Below are 10,436 nucleotides of genomic sequence, written 5' to 3' on the forward strand. Positions count from 1 at the left end.
GAGGGAACCAGGCAAAGCGGACACATTACGGCGCAAGAGCCGTTGGCACTTAGGCGAGCTCCAGAAGGAGAGGCTGATTTTTTCGCTATTTGTGGCCGACCGAGGGAACCAGGCAAAGCGGACACATTACGGCGCAAGAGCCGTTGGCACTTAGAAAATATTCGCCAAAGTTGGCACGAGCTCCAGAATGAGAGGCTGATTTTTCGCCGTTTGTGGCCGACCGAGGGAACCAGACAAAGCGGACACATTACGGCGCAAGAGCCGTTGGCACTTAGGCGAGCTCCAGAAGGAGAGGCTGATTTTTCGCTATTTGTGGCCGACCGAGGGAACCAGGCAAAGCGGACACTTTACGGCGCAAGAGCCGTTGGCACTTAGAAAATATTCGCCAAAGTTGGCACGAGCTCCAGAAGGAGAGGCTGATTTTTCGCCGTTTGTGGCCGACCGAGGGAACCAGACAAAGCGGACACATTACGGCGCAAGAGCCGTTGGCACTTAGGCGAGCTCCAGAAGGAGAGGCTGATTTTTCGCTATTTGTGGCCGACCGAGGGAACCAGGCAAAGCGGACACTTTACGGCGCAAGAGCCGTTGGCACTTAGAAAATATTCTGAAATTCTCACCGACCTCCGTGGTGGAGAGGCCGAATTTTCGACATTCGTGGCCGACCGGGGAACCGTCGCCACTCGGACAACTTGTGCGGCAGCCCTCGGTGATTTTAGGACCGCTTTTTCACCCTCGCTGTCCGACCGGAGAACCGTCGTAGCTCGGACAGTTCGTGTGCCAGCATCCGCTGGCACTTAGAAAATTTTAAAAAAGAAAAAAATAGTCTTCTGCATATACGTTCTGACTATATTTTGCGATTAGGGGGTAAAGGTAATGAGTACAGTGACTAGGGGGACCAACTCATCGTACTCTGGCGCACCAACACGCCAAGGTTGGTACTGCACTTAGGCTGATTTTTGCGCTATTCGCGGCCGACCGGGGAACCAGCGCGGAGCGGACACATTACGGCGAATGAGCCGTTGGCACTTAGAAAATTTTTGAGCTTTTTTCGAACTTCCGTGAGGCTGATTTTGCGCTATTCGCGGCCGACCGGGGAACCAGCGCGGAGCGGACACATTACGGCGAATGAGCCGTTGGCACTTAGAAAATTTTTGAGCTTTTTTCGAACTTCCGTGAGGCTGATTTTGCGCTATTCGCGGCCGACCGGGGAACCAGCGCGGAGCGGACACATTACGGCGAATGAGCCGTTGGCACTTAGAAAATTTTTGAGCTTTTTTCGAACTTCCGTGAGGCTGATTTTGCGCTATTCGCGGCCGACCGGGGAACCAGCGCGGAGCGGACACATTACGGCGAATGAGCCGTTGGCACTTAGAAAATTTTTGAGCTTTTTTCGGACTTCCGTGTGGAGCTTTGGGGCCGTTCCGCCTAACTTTTTATGCCCGATTAGGCTTCCAGGGAGGCGGCTAAGCATTATTGACCAATCATGGAGCTTTTTTGGGACTTCCGTGTGGAGCTTTGGGGCCGTTCCGCCTAACTTTTTATGCCCGATTAGGCTTCCAGGGAGGCGGCTAAGCATTATTGACCAATCATGGAGCTTTTTTGGGACTTCCGTGTGGAGCTTTGGAGCCGTTCCGCCTAACTTTTTATGCCCGATTAGGCTTCCAGGGAGGCGGCTAAGCATTATTGACCAATCATGGAGCTTTTTTGGGACTTCCGTGTGGAGCTTTGGGGCCGTTCCGCCTAGCTTTTTATGCCCGATTAGGCTTCCAGGGAGGCGGCTAAGCATTATTGACCAATCATGGAGCTTTTTTGGGACTTCCGTGTGGAGCTTTGGGGCCGTTCCGCCTAACTTTTTATGCCCGATTAGGCTTCCAGGGAGGCGGCTAAGCATTATTGACCAATCATGGAGCTTTTTTGGGACTTCCGTGTGGAGCTTTGGGGCCGTTCCGCCTAGCTTTTTATGCCCGATTAGGCTTCCAGGGAGGCGGCTAAGCATTATTGACCAATCATGGAGCTTTTTTGGGACTTCCGTGTGGAGCTTTGGGGCCGTTCCGCCTAGCTTTTTATGCCCGATTAGGCTTCCAGGGAGGCGGCTAAGCATTATTGACCAATCATGGAGCTTTTTTGGGACTTCCGTGTGGAGCTTTGGGGCCGTTCCGCCTAGCTTTTTATGCCCGATTAGGCTTCCAGGGAGGCGGCTAAGCATTATTGACCAATCATGGAGCTTTTTTGGGACTTCCGTGTGGAGCTTTGGGGCCGTTCCGCCTAGCTTTTTATGCCCGATTAGGCTTCCAGGGAGGCGGCTAAGCATTATTGACCAATCATGGAGCTTTTTTGGGACTTCCGTGTGGAGCTTTGGGGCCGTTCCGCCTAGCTTTTTATGCCCGATTAGGCTTCCAGGGAGGCGGCTAAGCATTATTGACCAATCATGGAGCTTTTTTGGGACTTCCGTGTGGAGCTTTGGGGCCGTTCCGCCTAGCTTTTTATGCCCGATTAGGCTTCCAGGGAGGCGGCTAAGCATTATTGACCAATCATGGAGCTTTTTTGGGACTTCCGTGTGGAGCTTTGGGGCCGTTCCGCCTAGCTTTTTATGCCCGATTAGGCTTCCAGGGAGGCGGCTAAGCATTATTGACCAATCATGGAGCTTTTTTGGGACTTCCGTGTGGAGCTTTGGGGCCGTTCCGCCTAGCTTTTTATGCCCGATTAGGCTTCCAGGGAGGCGGCTAAGCATTATTGACCAATCATGGAGCTTTTTTGGGACTTCCGTGTGGAGCTTTGGGGCCGTTCCGCCTAGCTTTTTATGCCCGATTAGGCTTCCAGGGAGGCGGCTAAGCATTATTGACCAATCATGGAGCTTTTTTGGGACTTCCAGCCGGTGCTTTGGGGGCCTTCCCCCTCACTTTCTACGCCCGATTGGGCTTCCAGGGACGCGGCTAAGCATTTTTAACAGAAATGGAGCTTTTTGCGGAGCTCCAGCCGGTGCCACCGGCAGGCCGTGCACGCGGACGAGATGACCGAAAGAAGCTCCAGGAGAGCGGATGGACGCTTTTTAAGCACCGAGGCGGAGATCGCGGAGCTTTAATAGACTTCCAGCGGGCCCAAAGCGGCCAGGCAGACGGCGCAGCGCGACCTGGTACCTCGCACGGGACGCATCGCCCCCCCCGCGCACAGTTCCAGGGGGCCGGGATGACGTTTCAAAGCTGCCGCTGCAGCTGCGGCGGGGAGTGGCCTCCCTCCGGTGGACACGACGAGTAAATGACACCGGCCGCTGACGCAAACCCACGCCGGACAGGAGAGCTCAAAAGCCGGGTAACATTTCAAGGAAGACCCCCCCTGCGCAGACCTCCACTAGGCCGGGATGACTGTTCAGCTGTGGCGGGGAGTGGCCTCCCTCCGGTCGGCACGACGAGTAAATGACACCGGCCGCTGACGCAAACCCACGCCGGACAGGAGAGCTCAAAAGCCGGGTAACATTTCAAGGAAGACCCCCCCTGCGCAGACCTCCACTAGGCCGGGATGACTGTTCAGCTGTGGCGGGGAGTGGCCTCCCTCCGGTCGGCACGACGAGTAAATGACACCGGCCGCTGACGCAAACCCACGCCGGACAGGAGAGCTCAAAAGCCGGGTAACATTTCAAGGAAGACCCCCCCTGCGCAGACCTCCACTAGGCCGGGATGACTGTTCAGCTGTGGCGGGGAGTGGCCTCCCTCCGGTCGGCACGACGAGTAAATGACACCGGCCGCTGACGCAAACCCACGCCGGACAGGAGAGCTCAAAAGCCGGGTAACATTTCAAGGAAGACCCCCCCTGCGCAGACCTCCACTAGGCCGGGATGACTGTTCAGCTGTGGCGGGGAGTGGCCTCCCTCCGGTCGGCACGACGAGTAAATGACACCGGCCGCTGACGCAAACCCACGCCGGACAGGAGAGCTCAAAAGCCGGGTAACATTTCAAGGAAGACCCCCCCTGCGCAGACCTCCACTAGGCCGGGATGACTGTTCAGCTGTGGCGGGGAGTGGCCTCCCTCCGGTCGGCACGACGAGTAAATGACACCGGCCGCTGACGCAAACCCACGCCGGACAGGAGAGCTCAAAAGCCGGGTAACATTTCAAGGAAGACCCCCCCTGCGCAGACCTCCACTAGGCCGGGATGACTGTTCAGCTGTGGCGGGGAGTGGCCTCCCTCCGGTCGGCACGACGAGTAAATGACACCGGCCGCTGACGCAAACCCACGCCGGACAGGAGAGCTCAAAAGCCGGGTAACATTTCAAGGAAGACCCCCCCTGCGCAGACCTCCACTAGGCCGGGATGACTGTTCAGCTGTGGCGGGGAGTGGCCTCCCTCCGGTCGGCACGACGAGTAAATGACACCGGCCGCTGACGCAAACCCACGCCGGACAGGAGAGCTCAAAAGCCGGGTAACATTTCAAGGAAGACCCCCCCTGCGCAGACCTCCACTAGGCCGGGATGACTGTTCAGCTGTGGCGGGGAGTGGCCTCCCTCCGGTCGGCACGACGAGTAAATGACACCGGCCGCTGACGCAAACCCACGCCCGGCAGGAGAGCTCAAAAGCCGGGTAACATTTCAAGGAAGACCCCCCCTGCGCAGACCTCCACTAGGCCGGGATGACTGTTCAGCTGCGGCGGGGAGTGGCCTCCCTCCGGTCGGCACGACGAGTAAATGACACCGGCCGCTGACGCAAACCCACGCCGGACAGGAGAGCTCAAAAGCCGGGTAACATTTCAAGGAAGACCCCCCCTGCGCAGACCTCCACTAGGCCGGGATGACTGTTCAGCTGTGGCGGGGAGTGGCCTCCCTCCGGTCGGCACGACGAGTAAATGACACCGGCCGCTGACGCAAACCCACGCCGGACAGGAGAGCTCAAAAGCCGGGTAACATTTCAAGGAAGACCCCCCCTGCGCAGACCTCCACTAGGCCGGGATGACTGTTCAGCTGTGGCGGGGAGTGGCCTCCCTCCGGTCGGCACGACGAGTAAATGACACCGGCCGCTGACGCAAACCCACGCCGGACAGGAGAGCTCAAAAGCCGGGTAACATTTCAAGGAAGACCCCCCCTGCGCAGACCTCCACTAGGCCGGGATGACTGTTCAGCTGCGGCGGGGAGTGGCCTCCCTCCGGTCGGCACGACGAGTAAAGCTATTTAGGAAAATCTGAGATAAATATCACTTGCATAATAATTTGGAACACGGTCCCGTGTTCCAAATTATTATGCAAAATGTATTTAGACACCAGCAATCGCACTTAGATTTGTTTCTTTTTTCTTTCTTTTAGCTTCCATAATGTTACCGGGCGCTGACGCAAACCCACGCCCGGCAGGAGAGCTCAAAAGCCGGGTAACATTTCAAGGAAGACCCCCCCTGCGCAGACCTCCACTAGGCCGGGATGACTGTTCAGCTGTGGCGGGGAGTGGCCTCCCTCCGGTCGGCACGACGAGTAAATGACACCGGCCGCTGACGCAAACCCACGCCGGACAGGAGAGCTCAAAAGCCGGGTAACATTTCAAGGAAGACCCCCCCTGCGCAGACCTCCACTAGGCCGGGATGACTGTTCAGCTGCGGCGGGGAGTGGCCTCCCTCCGGTCGGCACGACGAGTAAAGCTATTTAGGAAAATCTGAGATAAATATCACTTGCATAATAATTTGGAACACGGTCCCGTGTTCCAAATTATTATGCAAAATGTATTTAGACACCAGCAATCGCACTTAGATTTGTTTCTTTTTTCTTTCTTTTAGCTTCCATAATGTTACCGGGCGCTGACGCAAACCCACGCCCGGCAGGAGAGCTCAAAAGCCGGGTAACATTTCAAGGAAGACCCCCCCTGCGCAGACCTCCACTAGGCCGGGATGACTGTTCAGCTGCGGCGGGGAGTGGCCTCCCTCCGGTCGGCACGACGAGTAAATGACACCGGCCGCTGACGCAAACTCACGCCGGACAGGAGAGCTCAAAAGCCGGGTAACATTTCAAGGAAGACCCCCCCTGCGCAGACCTCCACTAGGCCGGGATGACTTTTCAAAGCTGCCTCTGCAGCTGCGGCGGGGAGTTGCCTCCCTCCGGTGGACACGACGAGTAAATACACCAGCACTTGCTCTTAGATTTGTTTCTTTTTTCTTTCTTTTAGCTTCCATAATGTTACCGGGCGCTGACGCAAACCCACGCCCGGCAGGAGAGCTCGGAAGCCGGGTAACATTTCAAGGAAGACCCCCCCTGCGCAGACCTCCACTAGGCCGGGATGACTGTTCAGCTGCGGCGGGGAGTGGCCTCCCTCCGGTCGGCACGACGAGTAAAGCTATTTAGGAAAATCTGAGATAAATATCACTTGCATAATAATTTGGAACACGGTCCCGTGTTCCAAATTATTATGCAAAATGTATTTAGACACCAGCAATCGCACTTAGATTTGTTTCTTTTTTCTTTCTTTTAGCTTCCATAATGTTACCGGGCGCTGACGCAAACCCACGCCCGGCAGGAGAGCTCAAAAGCCGGGTAACATTTCAAGGAAGCTATTTAGGAAAATCTGAGATAAATATCCTTTGCATAATAATTTGGAACACGGTCCCGTGTTCCAAATTATTATGCAAAATGTATTTAAGTGTCATAAAGATTACATTTTTTGTTTTTCAAGTACTGAAATCACCCTCAGTCATGGTACAGTCCATGGTAGTCTGCCAGGTGAGCGCAATTGTAGTAATTAACAAGTCTATTTAAGTTCCGCGTTTTTAAGCGTTCGGCCATTTCGTTCAACCATGGGGAGGAAAAAGGATCTCTCTGCTGTCGAGAAGCGTGAAATCGTTCGATGCCTTGGACAAGGTATGCAGACATTCGATATTGCACGAAAGCTTAAGCGCGACCATCGAACTTTGAAGAAATTCGTCGCTGATTCGGAGCAAACGCGCGTTCGTGCAGACAAAGGCACGACAAGGAAGGTTTCTGCAAGACAAACAAATCGAATCAAGAGGGCGGCTGCAAGCATGCCACTAAAGACGAGCAAACAAATATTCGACGCTGCTGGTGCCAGTGAAGTCCCACGAACGACGAGGTGCAGGATCCTCCAGAGGCTTGCAGTTGTGCGGAAACCCTCCATTCGGCCACCCCTGAACAACGCGAACAAGCAGAAACGGCTGCAGTGGGCCCAGACTTACATGAAGACAAATTTTCAGACAGTCCTGTTCACCGACGAGTGCCGTGCCACCTTGGATGGGCCAGGTAGGGTTTTTTAAGTTTTTCCTTGCACTTTTGAGAGCTCAGGGGATGCTTTGAGAATAATTGTCAATTTCTGTCTATGTGAAGCCCTTTGAGACTGCTTGTGATTTAGGGCTATACAAATAAACTTGATTTGACTTGACTTTACAGATGGATGGAGTCGTGGATGGTTGGTGGACGGCCACGATAGCCCAACAAGGCTGCGGCGTCAGCAGGGAGGTGGCGGAGTGATGTTTTGGGCCGGAATCATGGGGAGAGAGCTGCTTGGCCCCTTTAGGGTCCCTGAAGGCGTCAAAATTACGTCTGTTAACTACGTGGAATTTCTGACTCAACACTTCTGTCCATGGTACAACAGGAAGAACCGTGCTTTCCGTCAAAAGATCATCTTCATGCATGACAATGCACCGTCTCATGCTGCAAGAAATACGTCAACGTCTTTGGCATCTATGGGAATAAAGGGAGAGAAACTGATGGTGTGGCCCCCATGCTCCCCTGACCTCAATCCTATTGAAAACTTGTGGAGCATCGTCAAGCAGAAAATCTACGAAGGTGGGAGGCAGTTCAATTCCAAAGAGCAGCTCTGGCAGGCTATTCTTAGATCCTGCCAAGAAATTCAACCAGAAACTGTACAAAAACTCACAAGTTCAGTGGATGGAAGAATCGTGAAGCTGCTGTTGAACAAAGGGTCCTATGTTAAAATGTAACTTTGTTTTTTATTGAAATAAAGGGTCCTATGTTAAAATGTAACTTGTTTGTCTTTTCTTTGAAATAGCTTTTGATTTCAGTAAATATGACCTCCTAATGCTGTAAATTCTTAAGATGGGCATTTCAGTTCATAAAAACCTATAAAATGTTATAAAACTCTGTTGTGCGTAATAATGTGGAACAGTGCATTTTAAGTTTTTTATTTTTTAAAAATTCTGTGATCATTCGGAGGTTTGTTCAATAAAATTAGAATTCATCAAAATAATGGTTGATGACTTGAAAATTATGCTGACTCATTTTGCATCGACTATTTAGGAAAATCTGAGATAAATGTCACTTGCATAATAATTTGGAACACGGTGTAAGTGCGATTGCTGGTGTATTTACTCGTCGTGTCCACCGGAGGACGGCAAATCCCCGCCGCAGCTGCAGCGGCAGCGCTTAAATGTCTTCCCGGCCGCCTGGAACTCTGCACGGGGCGTGTTTCGTCCCGCGCAGCGGTACCAGATCGCGCTGCGCCGTCAGCCGAGCCGCGCGCGGTCCGCTGGAAGTCTACACTGTGTTCCAAATTATTATGCAAATTGTATTTATGTGTCATAAAGATTACATTTTTTGTTTTTCAATTAAACTCATGGATGGTATTACGTGTCAGGGCTCTTTGGATCACTGAGATCAATCTCAGACACCGGGGATCATTACCGGCCAGTTGAGCCCAAATTAAGGAAAAACTACTTAAGAATGGTGTTCCACATTATTAAGCAGATAATTTGAAGTTCGCTTTGAGCAGTGGCGGACGCCAACCCACGACCGGTGGGAGAGCTCGGAGGGCGGATGGGCTTTCAAGGAAGCCCCCCAGGCCGGTCCCACTCGCACTTAGAATTTTTTTTTTTTTTGGCTTCCATAATGTACCGGGCGCGGACGCGAAACCCACGCCGGGCAGGAGAGCTCGAAAGGCGGCTAAGCATTCAAGGAAGCACCGTCTGGAGCTTCAGAGCCGTTCCGCCTGACTTTTAACGTAGAGTACCGGGCGCAAACCACTAACTCAAGCCCGGCATGGCAGCTCGAAAGGCGGCTAAGCATTCAAGGAAGCACCGTCTGGAGCTTCAGAGCCGTTCCGCCTGACTTTTAACGTAGAGTACCGGGCGCAAACCACTAACTCAAGCCCGGCATGGCAGCTCGAAAGGCGGCTAAGCATTCAAGGAAGCACCGTCTGGAGCTTCAGAGCCGTTCCGCCTGACTTTTAACGTAGAGTACCGGGCGCAAACCACTAACTCAAGCCCGGCATGGCAGCTCGAAAGGCGGCTAAGCATTCAAGGAAGCACCGTCTGGAGCTTCAGAGCCGTTCCGCCTGACTTTTAACGTAGAGTACCGGGCGCAAACCACTAACTCAAGCCCGGCATGGCAGCTCGAAAGGCGGCTAAGCATTCAAGGAAGCACCGTCTGGAGCTTCAGAGCCGTTCCGCCTGACTTTTAACGTAGAGTACCGGGCGCAAACCACTAACTCAAGCCCGGCATGGCAGCTCGAAAGGCGGCTAAGCATTCAAGGAAGCACCGTCTGGAGCTTCAGAGCCGTTCCGCCTGACTTTTAACGTAGAGTACCGGGCGCAAACCACTAACTCAAGCCCGGCATGGCAGCTCGAAAGGCGGCTAAGCATTCAAGGAAGCACCGTCTGGAGCTTCAGAGCCGTTCCGCCTGACTTTTAACGTAGAGTACCGGGCGCAAACCACTAACTCAAGCCCGGCATGGCAGCTCGAAAGGCGGCTAAGCATTCAAGGAAGCACCGTCTGGAGCTTCAGAGCCGTTCCGCCTGACTTTTAACGTAGAGTACCGGGCGCAAACCACTAACTCAAGCCCGGCATGGCAGCTCGAAAGGCGGCTAAGCATTCAAGGAAGCACCGTCTGGAGCTTCAGAGCCGTTCCGCCTGACTTTTAACGTAGAGTACCGGGCGCAAACCACTAACTCAAGCCCGGCATGGCAGCTCGAAAGGCGGCTAAGCATTCAAGGAAGCACCGTCTGGAGCTTCAGAGCCGTTCCGCCTGACTTTTAACGTAGAGTACCGGGCGCAAACCACTAACTCAAGCCCGGCATGGCAGCTCGAAAGGCGGCTAAGCATTCAAGGAAGCACCGTCTGGAGCTTCAGAGCCGTTCCGCCTGACTTTTAACGTAGAGTACCGGGCGCAAACCACTAACTCAAGCCCGGCATGGCAGCTCGAAAGGCGGCTAAGCATTCAAGGAAGCGACGCCGGCCGGTCCGCGGGCCAAATAGGGTCCAGTAAAGTACCGGGCGCGGCCACTAACGCCTTGTGGCGGTCGCCTTGTGGCGGTCGGGGGGTGGCGGTCGGGGCTGGCGCTTGGGGCCGGTGGCGGTCGCCTTGTGGCGGTCGCCTTGTGGCGGTCGGGGGGTGGCGGTCGGGGCTGGCGCTTGGGGCCAGTGGCGGTCGCCTTGTGGCGGTCGCCTTGTGGCGGTCGCCTTGTGGCGGTCGCCTTGTGGCGGTCGCCTTGTGGCGGTCGG

The sequence above is a fragment of the Syngnathus typhle genome, unplaced genomic scaffold (assembly GCF_033458585.1).
Source record: "Syngnathus typhle isolate RoL2023-S1 ecotype Sweden unplaced genomic scaffold, RoL_Styp_1.0 HiC_scaffold_86, whole genome shotgun sequence".
NCBI classification, from domain to species: domain Eukaryota; kingdom Metazoa; phylum Chordata; class Actinopteri; order Syngnathiformes; family Syngnathidae; genus Syngnathus; species Syngnathus typhle.